Genomic DNA, 15,326 nt, shown 5'->3' on the forward strand with positions numbered 1-15,326 from the left:
CAGTCTGGCGTGGTTTTTCCTTGAGGATCTCACAGGGTGAAAATGTCTGCGGCCTTTTCAAAGTGAGCCCGTGCTCCTTCGCAATATCCGGGAAACCGTGATGCGCTCTTCTGACGGGGTCTTAACAAAGCCCAAGTCGTTGTTGTTGTTGTTGTTGTTGTTGTTGTCTGTTGTTGTTGTTGTTGTTAGCCATGTATTTTACAAGGGCTATTTTCTTCTTCTTCGTACACTTCTTTTGTCTTCCAAGCTAGCCTGCAAGAAATGGATAACCTATCCTCCCACCTACGCAGCCATGTGCGCTGTCTACGCTAATATACTTCGCCATGCATACTGACTATACGCTTACAAAGACAGAGGCTCTCTTCACTGTTAACCGTGCAAGCTTGGACCTGGATGTATCCAGGTGATCTTTGGCTGCGCGGGCGCAAAATTGGGCTCATGAAAATCTGGCGCGCAAGCATTATTAGAATGTATTTCTGCATTGCAGGACAGTAATTCATGAAACGCAAGAGAAAGGTCACAACAAAAAAGGTGGGAACCTAACAAAAACTGGAGGCGACACTTAAGCACCGCCTTAAGAGTATGACGCGATAGCGTAATGGGTTAATTCCAATATACGTAGAAGGTCACTATGCATACTTCAAATTCATATATCCCTGGGACTCCTCATACCTTTCCTGGTGCAGTGGTGCAGCGGTTAAGCGATGCGCCACTGCCCTTCGGTGGCAGGTGCACCCGCGGTGGGCCGTGTGCGCCCAGGTAGCTATTTCCGACAAACTAATTTAACTGCCACCTGCTACGGTGGGCAGTTGTTTACTCATTATCCGGTGGGCAGGTTGTGATAACGCCGCAATGTCACGTGATCTAGGTGGCCCACCTGCCTCCTAGGCTGCTCTCTGAGTACCATCTGCCAGATTTATGCTCTTGATTTTTCGCTCAAATGCCGACGACGGATTTTCTGGACAACGAGGCCTTTAACGCTACTGAGCTGTTTTGTGGTTGGAATGGACTCAGTCATGCACTTGCCGCGCTAACTATACAATGCAGCTTCACGGCTTCGGCTACGCAATGGTTCGCCGCGCACAGGCCAGAGCGGGGCTGCTCTGCAGGGATGGTTCGCCTTCTCCGGCCTACAGGCGAAATAGCTCTCGCGTGCAATGAGCCGTGGCCTTGTTTGTGTATGCATCGATCTTTGATGGAGAAAAATACGAATAACAACGGAAGGCCTGCGCAATATAACAGCGCTTGCATTATATATACCCCAGGCAGCGCAGCATGGGTGCCAGTGCGGTCGTTGACCCTACTTCGCCTGGAAAAGTGGACGCGCTGTCATTGGGAGGCGCACATTGGCTTCACGCATCAATGGTCGCGGGCCCGGCTGCAGCGTTCGTGGACACTGGCTCCTACGGGTCCCCCCTCTACCTTGTGCCAAAGGCACAGCGGCCACCTCTTCTGGTGGGTGATTGCCGCTGGACGCCTGCAGCGCGAAGAGTCTTCCTGCGTGCGATGCCGACGCTGTGCCGCGGCGGGCGAGTAGCAAGCAGCCCGTGGGAGCCTGAAGAAAACGCTGTCGGAGGGAACGATGATTTAGAAAGCGAAATGGCGCCGAGATTCGAATGCCCTCCACCATGCAATACGTACCACGGATCTTTTATTCCTTTCTATAGTTCACGGTCAAGAGTTCCCGCAAATGAGGCGTGACGCTATAAGGTGTCGTTAGCCTTTGGTGACGTCACAAGTCCTACTATTCGCAGTCAGAGTGCAAGCTGAGGATTCTTAGCAGCTGGACACGGTTAACAAGTCCAGCTTTTCTCGGGCAAACATTTTGAAAATTGCAAAATTGCAAGACACTGTTATGGAAATATTGGAGGCAATGGTCCATTATTGTGGTATGTAGCAAAATCTTTCTTTTAAAGTGTTTCCAGCGATCGCGTAGAGCAGTTAAGACTGCCATAGAAAACCAATGATGAACTCTTTTGACGATAGCAAAAAAGTGGATAGAAACAATATACAAGACTGCCGTCAGGTGATCTGCGGATGTATTGATTGTTAAAGTGAAATCTTATATTATATGAAAAAATTACGTCCATAAATGGTTTCCCGCTCAGAAATGCTTTTGTCCATAATTACTGGGTATGAAGAAGGCACAGTGCAGGTGCAATTACATTCAAATACGCACAGAGCGGCGAATCCTTATGGTGCACTAATGCTCTGATGTATACAATTACGTCGCTTAGATGGTGCAAATGCCGGCTACCGTATACCTGATTCCCCACAAGTTTCAACGACGTCCCATCATCATCAACAACCCCGCTTTATGCAGTCCGTTGAGACACGCAAGCCTTCGTGCGAGACTTTGGGGTGTCATTTGTGATTTCCACAGCACGGGGCAGAGGCAAACTTTCCAGCATATCACGGCTGCGTGATTTACTCGCTTCGAGGGGCTCGCCTCTTAATCGAAAGAGCACGCGGATCGTACGAAACGCGCCTCGCGTTTCCGCCTCGCGCGTGTCCTTGCCCCATTCGTTGAGCGACTTTCTACGGAGCATAGCCGCTCTACACGCTCAGTGCCTGTGGAAAGAGAGAGAGAGAGAGAAAAACAGCCTAGCAAGAAGATAAGAACGTACTTATAGGCACACGAAACGCAACGAGGACGTCACGCCGCGTCCCGGAGTACACTTACACACGGTACAGGCCTTCTCGCAAGGCACGCCGATATCCGGCATAAACAAAAAAATACAGAAAAGGTGAAAACCCAGAACCGCACCGCATTTCATCTGGCGTCGTTGTCGTAACGACTCGCATTCAACGCCCGTTTGGGGCGGCAAAAGTCTCGGTGAAAACAGTGCCTCGGAGGAAACAGATTATACACCTGCCGCCGTTGTAGTACACGTACCACTCGTACATATACCTGTCTCCGGAGCGGCGCGAAGAGGTATATAAGCCGCGCGCACGGTGTTCAGAGAGAAACGTGCAAGAAGGAAAAATAGCCTCCCGCCCCCCCCCCCCCCCCCCCCCAACAGCCACCACCAAAACCGCTGTGTTTTTTCCTCGCTCGGATGCTTTCATTTCTCGGCTCGTTCGCGGACCATTACGGGGCGCGTGCCTGCTCGATTACATGCTCGTGAGGGCCCGTTCCAGATTCTCTCCCGCTGACTGCGTGGCTTCGCCGCAGACCGCGCGTGCGTCTTGGGACCCTCGCTGCGGGCTCCGCTCGTGTCCGCCAAGGCGGTTTCGCCTGCCTTCCTTCCTACGCTATATCTCCGTCCGGCCTCTTCGTAAACGCCTCGTTCGGAAATTGTGGAAGAAATGCGTGGACGGACGGAGAAGCCGGGAAGAAAGACGACGTGGTGTTTGGCCCTTTAGCTCTCGGCCTAGGTTCGAATGCACGAGAAGTTACGCGCTGTGTCCTCTTGGATGTTCCCTGCTTTTGGCTCGGGCGCTCAGCTTTCGATGGGGGAAGCAATTACGCGCTCATCTAACAACTTTTACCTTCTAGCGCTCACAACGGCGCCACATAGTTGGACAAGCAACGTATACCTCCTGTGAGACACGCGCGGCTCGTCGGTGTAGCTCTGAACAATGGAGCGGTGCCTGTGGAGACAAGAGGAAGAACAGGAGGAGCTAGCGTGCCAATATAGCGGGTGATTACCATCCTGCGTACAGCAGCTGAAGCGTTAGTTGCCCCGTTCTCCTTTCTTCGGAACTAACCTAATACTAACGTATAACCTAATATAAGCCATCCCGTAGTGTGCGTCGAAGTCTATAGAAGAAATATTAAATCAGAGTTTGTGATGTTATAGTTGCACCCGACTATAACGCTGTTATTTCTGTCACGTGACCAGTTCGCGGCGCGCAATTCCTGTATAGGCGCTTCTTCAGTGTATCATATCCCCACGTTATCATCCAATGTTTGCCTCATCTTTCTCGGCATCGATGGAGAGGCGAATGTTTTTATGCTTTCGCGCCGCCAAAGAAGCAAAAAAGAGCACAGCCATTTTATTTATTTTATTTATTTGTTGGATACCTGCATCGCCCGTAGGGCATTACAGCAGGGGGGCTACAAACGTTAACTGTCACTTTACATATTATTTCAACGCATGGTAAAAAGCATTGTTCATCGAAATATACACGCTGCTTGATGGCAAACTGTTCCATTCTCGCACAGTTCTAACAAAAAAAGAGTAAAGCAAGATGTCCCCCCTACAAGAAAATTCCCTGACCTTCAAATCGTGGTCCAGTCGCTTCGATATATAATTTGGTGTCTGGATATACTTTTCGCGGTTGATGCCTGTTTTAGAGTAATAAATGTTATGAAAAAATTTAATCTATTATTTCTTCTACGATCCTTATAGCTCTTGCCATTGATGTTCATGTCTGCTTTCTGTCATGCTAAGTTTCCGGCTGTAATTTCCAAGAACAAATCTGACTACCCTGTTCTGCATTTTCTCTAATTTGTCTATAAGCTCAGCTGTGTGACGATCCCAACAAAGACACGAATACTCAAGTATTGGTCGAACACGACTGATGTACAGCTGGGTTTTTAAGTTACTTGGAAGATGAATGAAATTCCTCTGCAAGAAACTCAGAACTGATGCCGCCCTATTTCCAATATAGTTAATGTGCCTGTTCCACCGTAAATCAGGTGTAAAAAAGACTCCCACATATTTAAATCCCTTACTTGTGCCTAAGGTAATGTCACCAATTCTATACCTATACGGGTGGCAAGCGCGTTTTCTTGACATGTAAAGGTGACGTGTAAAGGCCTTCGACAAGCCGTTATGAAGCACGATCGCCCTTTAAAAATCAACGTATACTTCGAGTGCGTTTGGAATGACAGCAAATCAGCTTGTTCGAAGATGCAATCGAATACCTTATCATTCCGTGGTCAACGAATGACTCCAAATGCATTGCAAGCCTGTTCAAAACGAGAAACAGGGACACTGCTTGCTTGTTGTCACACATCTTCTCAGTGCGTTTCAGGTACTCTACCCTACTGATGACCTGTCGGCGCAGGCTGCAAGTTCAGCGTTGTATGTCCGACGTCCCTGTATTGTTCTTTGTGCGGAATGCTCGCTTCTTGAGACATATATTTTTCGTAGTTGCTCTATTACACACAGTAGGAGACAAAAAAAAACAGTAATACCTCGTGAAGTGTCCTTTCGGCTTTGCCGTTATCCTGCTCTCAATCCTAGCAGCAGTACACAAAGCAAACCAGGATCCCACACCACAATCAGTGGCCAGATGTGCAGTTAATGTAGCTTCTTTCCTGCAGCGTTTGTTCGGCGTACGTTGACGTGTAGGGCATACAGAACGTAACATACTTTCTTTAGACCTCCGGTATAAACTATATATCTCTACATTAGCTCTGTCCAGGTTGAATTTCGTTAGATAAGATCAGTTTCCAGATTAGCATAAGAAACGACCTATAGAGTAAAAACCTCCCGTACAGGCCAGTTGGCCGGTTCAGGGACAGTTCTTCTAAAATTGAATGCGCCTCTGAGAGTATATCAACGCGGCTTCGTGCGGACAGACGTTTTGAAGAAGATGCATCGCAGCCCTTTCAGGCATCTGTCAGTTAGCGCGAGTAATCCTTCCCGCAATTTGGGTGCATATAGTTAAGACGGGCACGCAGATAACGCCTAGGCTTCGCGAAAAAGAAGAGAAAAAAACGGAAGGGGGCGCGAGTAAGCGTAACGAATTAGCTTCGACAAGGAATTACAGACTAACCAAATGTTACAGGAGTCAGTAAAACGACAAGCAGCTGTCAAAACCGAAGGGCGGTAAACAGATAACTCACGAAACGTGCGCTACCTATCGCGCGAGCGTCAGTAAAGTTGGAAGTCCCAAATTCTTTCACCCGAGCATGCAGGAGTGCTCATCGCGCAGACCTGTCTCACGCATCCGCGCACGCGCATGCAAATATGCGCGGCGGCGGCGGCGTTAATCTGCCATCGGAGATGCGACTACAGCCGAACGCCGTTCGATAATGCTCTCAAGGACCCCTGCATGCAGAGCTTACGTCGAGAAAGCCGACTTCGAGAGACCCGGCTTCTCAGCTCGAGCGAGGCCGAACAGAATCGCAGTTGCAATCGATAACATGGGTCTTCACAAAGGTCAGGGTGCTTCGCGTCGCTTCGTGTGTTCATCTCCTCCGAGCCCGTTTGACCGGGGCGCGCGCCATTTCCCACAATTTGCATAGCGCGCGACCAGCATTCTTTCCAGGCGTCTCAAGCGGTGATGAAGCGCACCCGGCCAGATTAGCTTACTTTTTTTCAGCAGCAATGCAAAGCATGAGGAGTTTGTCATAAATTTCCCCGAGCTTATGAGGTGGTGTCTTAAACCAGATCGGACAAGAATAATTTGACGCGCTACGTCGACGTTTGCTCACTGCGTCGTGCCAGTTGCATTTAAAGCATTAGTCTCTAGAGGGAACGTTAATCAAGCCGCGCGGTTGAGCTTGTAAGTGAGGACTTTGGAGGAAAGGACATATATACTCGTAGCGTCAAAAGCCGATAGCACACTGTGTCAGTGACCATGTTGCCGGCCACTCTTTAATCAAGTACTTTCCAATAACGGCCTTCTGCGGACAGCAAATGACACTTGGCGCTATTGTGTACCACACATTATACCTAGGTGGCGTGGCCGACTGCCGACCATTGGCCGTTTAGTGGACCCTGGTGGGCAGCCGACTAGACGCAACTTCACAATACTGCATTTGTAAAGTTTCCATACGTAGCGATCCTCACTAATGTGCTTCATGATTGACAACTTAAACGCACTTCAGCTCCAGTCTCACAGTGATTCCTTCAAGGAAATTTGGTCCACTTTAGTAGCTGCTATGTGGCAAAATTTTGTTAAGAGGTTTAACATTGTTTTATTTTCACATGGCTATCCTGATTGCTTAGCTTAGTGCCGCTCAATAAGCCAATGTTTGACACAATATTCATATATTGTTCGCAGATATATATATATATATATATATATATATATATATATATATATATATATATATATATATATATATATATATATATATATATATATATATATATATATATATATCTGCGAACAATATATGAATATTGTGTCAAACATTGGCTTATTGAGCGGCACTAAGCTAAGCAATCAGGATAGCCATGTGAAAATAAAACAATGTTAAACCTCTTAACAAAATTTTGCCACATAGCAGCTACTAAAGTGGACCAAATTTCCTTGAAGGAATCACTGTGAGACTGGAGCTGAAGTGCGTATATATATGTATATATATATATATATATATATATATATATATATATATATATATATATATATATATATATATATATATATATATATATATATATATATTATATATATATATATATATATATATATATATATATATATATATATATATATATATATATATATATATATATATATATATATATATATATATATATATATATATATATATATATATATATAGTGAATAAAGAGAGACCAACGTTTGAAACAATGTAATTTGACGTTTCGGCCGTTCCACAGCCGTTCCATATTGTATTGTGGATGGCTTTAGTTGTGATATATTGATTTGGATAAAAAATCTTTGTTGTTGTAAGCATCCTTTCTGTGTGATATTTCCCCCCAAAAGGGCCTATTCAATACCAACATTTTTGCTCACATTATCTTATCGAATACATTTTTAATAAGCGTATTACCAGTATTGGTGCTCTTACCAGATCATAAGTCAGCGTTATATAGTTCCTAAAAGCTTATTTATTTCATTTACTTCTAAGTAAATATTTCCAGCAGACAAGCTACTTTGGTATTCAGAACAGTTTTTGAGGGGGCCAAGTTATATTATAATGTGTGGCCAGAAATTTTTTTCTTTTTTTGCTTCTAACATTAAAAGAAAGATCGTTCCTTGGGAATAACGTGTGTTCTGCTTGTACAGTTTCAGAATTGCTTGAAAAGGTGAGAATTGATGTCTTTGAGCTGTCCGTTTTAGATTTCACTGTGGCAAACTCCTTTTGAGAATGTTTAGAGTGAAATGGCTGTTCGTTTTTTCCTGTCAATGCGGTGCTTTATGGGTGTGCTCGATATTTCAGCACATTCATCACTCGTGCCAAAATTTTATCTAATGAAAGTGAAGGAGCTGACAGCCCCTCTTGCGCACTCTTAACTCAGTGCTGATCTCTTGTCTGTGAGGAATAGGTGATCGCGAACCAAGTCTACAGAAAAAAAAAGCCACCAATATCGCGAAAAGCGAAATAATCTTGTACATTCACACATTTGGCATAGTTTTGAATAGGTGGGACATTTCCCTTGTGAGCGAAGAAGTGAAGGAAATAATTTGCGCACACAAGTAGGCCCATTTTTTTCTCTGATTCCTCACAAATTTTTTTTAATTTTGCAGCCCACCTGTACACAGAGTGTTTTCTTTTTTTTTTCAAAGTCTTGTTGCAACCGCAGTTCCTGAAATGAGGGCCTGCATGTGAAGGATGTGGCCCGAGTGCTCTTTTTAGTTTGTAATAAACACCTGCTAGTTTGCCCAAATGTGCCACGCCACAGATTAAAGGAACGACACGAGACCCCTTTCAGGGCATCTAACAAATCAACGGTGTTATCGCTTAGAAAAAGTCTATAGCTTGGTATTTAACATTAACTTGCCTGCATATGCTGGCAAGCCGTTTCGGGGAGGAAAATGCTACTTTATCTGTACTGCCGCAGCGTATCCAAGCTCGCGAGATCAAATCCTGGATGGTGCAGGCCCATTTTGATGGAGGTGAAATACAAAAACACTCGTGTACTGTGCAAGTAATTTTACTTGTTAAACAACCACAGGCAGTCTAAACTAACCTGGAGCTTTCCACTGCGGCGTCGCCCATAGCTGACATGCGGGACCACAGTTTGTCCAACCTATGCCGAAGCCCTCCACTGCACCGTGACTCATAGCCGCAGCTTCCGGACATTGAATTTCACATACCGTTCTCCTTACTTTTTTACTATTTGACTCGTAGGGGGCGTCGCAAGTGGCCAGATTCCCCCACAGGCTCGGTATATCAGTACTGCTTACTTTTTGCGTAGCGGAAAAAGTGCTTAAGAATATCAGTGAACCAACAAGAACAGATCTTCACAAAAAACACATGAAGGATACAAGAGAGTAAATCCGCACGTTCGCGCCACCTCCTTGTATTTGAAAAAGAAAGATGGCTAATAGGCCATAGTTAATCACTATATTACGGTCCACAAGGGCTTGCCCAGAATGTGTAAACTATCGAGGGTTACCATCATGCAATGTAGCTGTCTGGCAAGCAGCACCATTACAGGTTTTTTAAAATTTGTTGAGAAGATCTACGCTGTTGCATTATTCTGTGCCCTTTAAGGTTTTGGGCAAAGGGCAGGCATTAAAACAATAGATTAAAAGACCGCTGTTACAACAACAACAACAACAAAAAAACAGATTAATGGGCACCTTTACCTGCACTCAGAAACTGCACAGAGCTACTGCACAAGTGACATGAAAGCTTTCAGAAGCGTTAGAGATTAAAAATGTGGACACTCCTGTATCAGTTTTCTCGCTGTTCTTCTATTGCAGAAGAGCATTCCCACCTTGCTACAACAGCGTGCAATGTGTGAGGTATCTCTGCAGCGGCCTTTTGGTTTTACTGGGTTACTTTATGTATAATAACGTAATTGCCCCCACTGTTCTGCTGCAGAAAACATATATGCTAGGTTGGCACGCCCACGTATGTACCTGCTACTTCAACTTGTTCCGTTTGGTGCTCGTGAGCAAAGAAAGTCGACTTCTTATTTTGCGGTGTGAAAAATCACACTTGAAACGTGTGCAGAGTAAACGAAGTGAGAGTGGAAAATTGTTGCCATTATGAGTTCATTACTTCCATAAATAAAAACAGTGCGCAACAGTGATCTATTCTTCACGTAATAAAACGTTTTATGATTGCGTAAACGTTCGCGTTGCATGGTTCTTTTTGTTTTTCTTGCAGCCCTTGTGCACTGAAGCAAGTGGCATTGCTTCGCAGGGAATATTAAGCAGTTGCTACAAAAACACGTACAGAGGTCCGCAGCCGGATCATGGCTTGCTCGGTGTTCAATGAATGCAGCCATTACCCCCTTGTTTGAGTAACCACGACAAGCAATTAAATGACTTCATTCGTTCATTCAATCAATATAGAGCAAACCATGAGCCATATCTGCAGGCCATGGATGCGGGTGTGTAGCAACTGCTTAACGTCCCCCGCGAAGCTGTCGAGGTGGCAAGAGTATCAAAGGAGAGGGACCAAAGAGAAGGCTGTATTAATACAGCTTGGTTATCGGGGCAGTGATATCGGGTGGTTGGACAGCGGTCTCAAAAGTGATCGGTTCATACTTGGGCTGGCATCAAAAAATGACCTCGGGCCACTTACCAAACAATTAAAATTCGGACTCGGTTGTGTATATAGGCTCCTGCTCGGCCCTACGCCTGGAAGTCGACAAGACTCGTCGGGTAGTCGGCCCCTGGAAGGCCGATGTCAATACCCAACCTCGGCCCGTGGTCTTTCAGCAAGGGCGGCCCGAACAGTTTTGGTCGGCTTTCCTACCTAAGGCCGACTTCACGCCGAGCTAATTTTGCCCCTTGTGTACGTCCTACTTCATATCCTTTTGTTTGGGCAAATTGAAATCAACAAAAGTGCTTGCGGTGTTCTTTTTTCTTCATTGTGTTCCATATCTTCGTCAAGCTCTTTGTTCACTTTCACTACGAATTACAGATCACCACCTATCGCTTACGTCGATATTGCTCGGTATTGTATGCATCCAACATTGTCAAGCCAGTAAGGTCTTTTGCGAAGCGTGCTGCACAATACACATTCACTTCATATATCAACAAAACCCGGGATCTTCAAACGCATGCAACCACATTGTATGTTCTGTCACACCTCTTTATGCTTGATCACTGTTCGCATGGAATCAAGGGTAAATCGCTCAGGCCTCCCGTGATGCATACCACACAGCATGCATTCAGTTCATATACCTGCATGCACAGTAGCATATCGAAGCCGACAGCAACAAACACTTAATAGGTTCTGTCTTATCTGTTTCCGCTTGGGCATTATTTGCATGGAACTAGCGGCAAGTTACTATAATCTGCCGTGAAATATACACTGCTCAACACACTTCCTCAATTTATATACCTATACACACACGCATCGCAAACCAACTTCAACAAGCGCAAAGACACGATCGCGTCGGTCGTGTCTTGCCTCGCTGTCGTCTCCCCGACACGCGGTGTTTATTTTAAGACTCCCCCCCCCCCCCCCCCCAACCTGCGAAAGTAAAAAGAAACAAGGATCACATCGCCTCTCATATCCGACACCACCGCACCGAAGAGGGCTCCCGAGATGCTTGTCAGTTTCGCGCGGCGTCTTCCTCGTATGCGACTCGCGTCGTCTGCTATCCTCCTCCGGACGCTTGCGACACGACGGAGGAGCAACGCGTACATGGCGCTCGCGAAACTTCCTCTTACATCCCCGCCCGACTAAGCACGCCAGCGACATTCCATGGCGACTGCGCGACACACAGAAAACCTTGCAAGCTGCAGGCAGACCATCGCCGCACTTGGCGCGTTAGTTTCGTATCGCAGCATCTGATGAGCAAGCTCCTATAGTGCACCGGCAAGAATAAGGGAAAGAAATGGTCAAATAGGATTTGTGTTCAAGTGTCGACCTGTTGAACAACATCGCCTTTTACGCATATTTTGCAGCACAGTGATGACAACGCGACGTACATCCGCAGTTTGAGGCGCCTACTATACATCCCGCGTACATTCGTGGACAAGGTAACCTGAAACGATGGAGCGTACACCAAAAACTACCGGTGGCGCCACGCCGCCAGCCGCGAGAACACGAACCAACAAAGAGATAAGCATCCCCGCAAGAGTGCTGTTTGCGTCTCATTTCATGTGGAATATCATTTAGTTCACAATAATGCCACTGGACGCACGTTTGCGAAACTATGCGGCAAAAGCAGTAAAGGCACGCCCCTCGGGTCGCCTCTGATTAGAGGCTTGCTTGTCTGCACCCTCGAGATGGCGTTTATTCTATTATCGGTCCGTGCTCGCATGGCTACATGGCGACAACGGTAGTTCTTGATCGTAGCTCCGTCACTTCTGCTTAGCTTTTCCATGACTGTACTACATAACAACGAAACGCTCATTAGAAGCTTCAAGGTTAGAAACACACTAATTACTGCTAAGAATAAGATACGCATTCTAAGCGACAGCGCGGCCAAGGTTACTAAATTTGCGAACCGGCAAAACTAGCCTCTACACGGCGCAAAGCCCAGCTCATGCAAGTTCTAGATAATCGTGCATGGCAGTGCAGCATTACTAACGTAAACAATCATGTAAAGTAAGGTAAAACGTAATGACTAATTTCATCCGGTTTTCACGAGCCTGCACGGACACTCTCTCTTTTATTTGTACTTTTTTTCCCACATGATTTCACAGTTTAAAGTTCCGGCGACACAGTGCTCCGCTTTGTCAGCACACAAAACCAGCTCTCTCAACGCGTTTGGTCTTGCTATTTTATTTGTATGTGAACCGCTTCTCGTCTCTTTCGCTACGTGGGAAGCCGCGCTCAGTTCCCATTTGAAAAAACGTCCGCTCTTCTTGTGTCCCCCGCGCTGCAAAAAAAGCGCTGCGCGTTCAACTCCTGCACGCACACGCGCATTCATTACGAACGAGGTTCCATGCGAACCTCACGCGCTGGCATCGGCGACATTCCGAAGAGCTTTCGGGATCGGGTTTAGATATAACTGAGAGTTAATCCCGCGCACTCTACTCGCCGGAGCAGACACGTCGAACAAACAAAAGACAGACAGAAAACACGGAGACACTTGCCTGCCCGCAGTCGAAGTTTTGAAATCCAAGCCAATCCACAACGAGAGCAGACGACACACTGGCACACGCGCTCGACTGCTACTCCGCGCACGCGGCGAGCACGGAACGGCGGTGGCGCTGGCGTCGAGTTTCCGCTTCTTTTCTCCCGCCGGTTCTTTTTCTCTCACCCTCTCTAACCGCTCTTTCTCAAACTCTTTCTCGGTTTCTTCCTCTCCTGGCCGTTCTTGTTGCGGCCTGCTTCGCGCACGGTCTCGCTTATAAGATGTATTCGCATCGGTTCCTTTGACAGCGAAAAATAAGAAAGGAATATTCACGGCAGTTACATCACTGTCCCTTTGACAATCCGTCGCCGGTTAACATGACAGCCTGCACGATGCCAACTCGATGGAGTCGATGCGTTTTTTTTTTTTGCTTGAACTCATTTATTAGCTGCAATTGCAGAATGGACGTGGGACGAATACAGTGGCATTCCGACCCCACGTAGTAAGCGACAGAACACAAGTCAAATACAGAGATTAAGTTAGGTTAGATCGTTGCAAACGTCTGTATGATTACTTTACTTTTTTTATTTTTATAATTATCGTTTTGCTGCAGGCAATGAAACGTTGGGCTGTCAGCTTTCGGTTGCTGCTGCAGAATTTCATATTCTCTCGGACATTCTGAGATGGTGAAAGAACCTCCCAGCTTCTCCTTTGGACACGGCGTTTTGAGTAAGCAGAAACGAGAAGAAACACGTACCCTTTGACGGGATAACTTAGTCATACGCGATGTCCTGGGTTGCGTAGAACCAGTCCGATTCGGGAGTTTCGTCAAAAAGAAGATAATACAGGCCGCTCGCAGTGTAAATCGCTTGACCCAAAGCGCGTCCCGGCTTTCGCACGGAAGCCGTGTTCACCGCACGGAACGGGGCATAAAAGTCACTGTGGGGGGGACGTGGTCTGTGGCCGACTTCCACCGGCCACAGCGGGGCGCTCTTGCAAAACGGCACAGGCACACGCCGTTTCATTTTTTTCATTTATTTTACTTCGTCGTTTCTCGAAGTACGCAGCACGCATACCGTGTTGAAACTTCTTCCTCGCGCACACTGCTCACGTCATCAGCAGTTCACTACGTTTAATCGTCCTGCTGCGTGTGCTCTTCGCAGGCCGGGCTGTTGTCGTGCTGTGTTTTGGAAGTTCCCCATCAGTAGTAGTAGTAGTAGTAGTAGTAGTAGTAGTAGTAGTAGTAGTAGTAGTAGTAGTAGTAGTATGGTAATAATTGTAGCAGTATTAGTAGCCCCCCCAATTTCATTAACATCTATTCCATGCAAGCTACTGGAGCACATTTTATATTCGCAGATCGCATAACACCTCGACAATAACGCTTTCTTTTATGAAAAACAGCATGGTTTTAGATCAGGCCATTCTTGCGAGTCCCAGCTTTTTGAATTCACCACAGAGCTTCACTTAAACTTAGATTCTTCCTTCCAAACTGACGTCATTTACCTAGACTTCTCCAAAGCCTTCGATCGCGTTCCACATCAGCGTTTAATGGCAAAACTGTCCTGCCTCCACATTAACCCTTTAATCTTGTCATGGATTGACTGCTTTCTCCGCGAACGCTCACAATATACAGTAATAGAGAACCACAGATCGCAAAATACTACACTCATCTCTGGTGTCCCCCAGGGATCGGTGCTGGGACCACTCCTTTTTCTGATATTTATAAATGATCTTCCTAATGCCATATCATCTTGTATCCGCCTCTTCGCAGACGATTGCGTCCTTTACCGCCGCATATCTACTCCCGATGATCACACTCTGCTTCAACGCGACCTAAATCTCATAGAAACCTGGTGTACGTCATGGCTTATGCAACTGAACATTTCCAAATGTAAGTTCATGCATGTATCAAGAAAGCGAAATAACCTCAGCTATCCATATTCATTAAGTTCTACACCACTCTCTGAAACAGAATCATACAGGTATCTTGGAATCATCGTGAACAACAAACTAACATGGTCTGAGCACATTGCAAAACTTTGTACAGATGCTTCCAAGTTGTTTGGGTTTATCAGACGATCCCTCGCTTTTTCACCCCGTTCTATCCGTCAACTCGCCTACGCAACATTCATCCGTTCGAAACTCGAATATGCCTCGGCGATCTGGAATCACCATCAGAAATATCTAATCGATCAGCTTGAAGCCATCCAAAATCGCGCAGCCCGTTTTATCACATCGCAGTATGACAGACGACACAGTATAACTCTTATCAAGGCATCCCTTGATCTTCAACCCCTGGAACTTCGGCGTAAAATTTCACAGCTTTGCCTATTTCACAAATTGTACCGTACCTTCCCACAGCTAAGAAATTCTGTATTACACCTTCCGCTTCGCACCTCACGCCGACTTTTCAATTCTTTAAGTTTGCAGCGCATACATGGCTCCACAAACTCATTTAATAA

At 46.1% G+C, this 15,326-nt stretch overlaps 1 protein-coding gene across 4 annotated transcripts in view; it reads right to left on the minus strand.

Moving 5' to 3' along the window:
• Nucleotides 1-13,004, minus strand: part of ninaC (STKc_myosinIII_N_like and MYSc_Myo21 domain-containing protein ninaC) — a 132,525-nt gene extending 119,521 nt beyond the window's left edge. For 2 of the 4 annotated variants that reach the window (XM_077658561.1, XM_077658559.1), the window contains exon 1: nucleotides 12,884-12,998. The gene's annotated coding sequence lies outside the window, so the exon portion shown is untranslated. Of the gene's footprint in view, nucleotides 1-12,883 lie in introns of all 4 variants that reach the window. The other 2 variants (XM_077658562.1, XM_077658560.1) reach the window with 2 other exon arrangements.
• Nucleotides 13,005-15,326: the final 2,322 nt, after the last annotated feature.

Source organism: Amblyomma americanum, chromosome 3 (assembly GCF_052857255.1).
Source record: "Amblyomma americanum isolate KBUSLIRL-KWMA chromosome 3, ASM5285725v1, whole genome shotgun sequence".
In the NCBI taxonomy this organism is placed as follows: domain Eukaryota; kingdom Metazoa; phylum Arthropoda; class Arachnida; order Ixodida; family Ixodidae; genus Amblyomma; species Amblyomma americanum.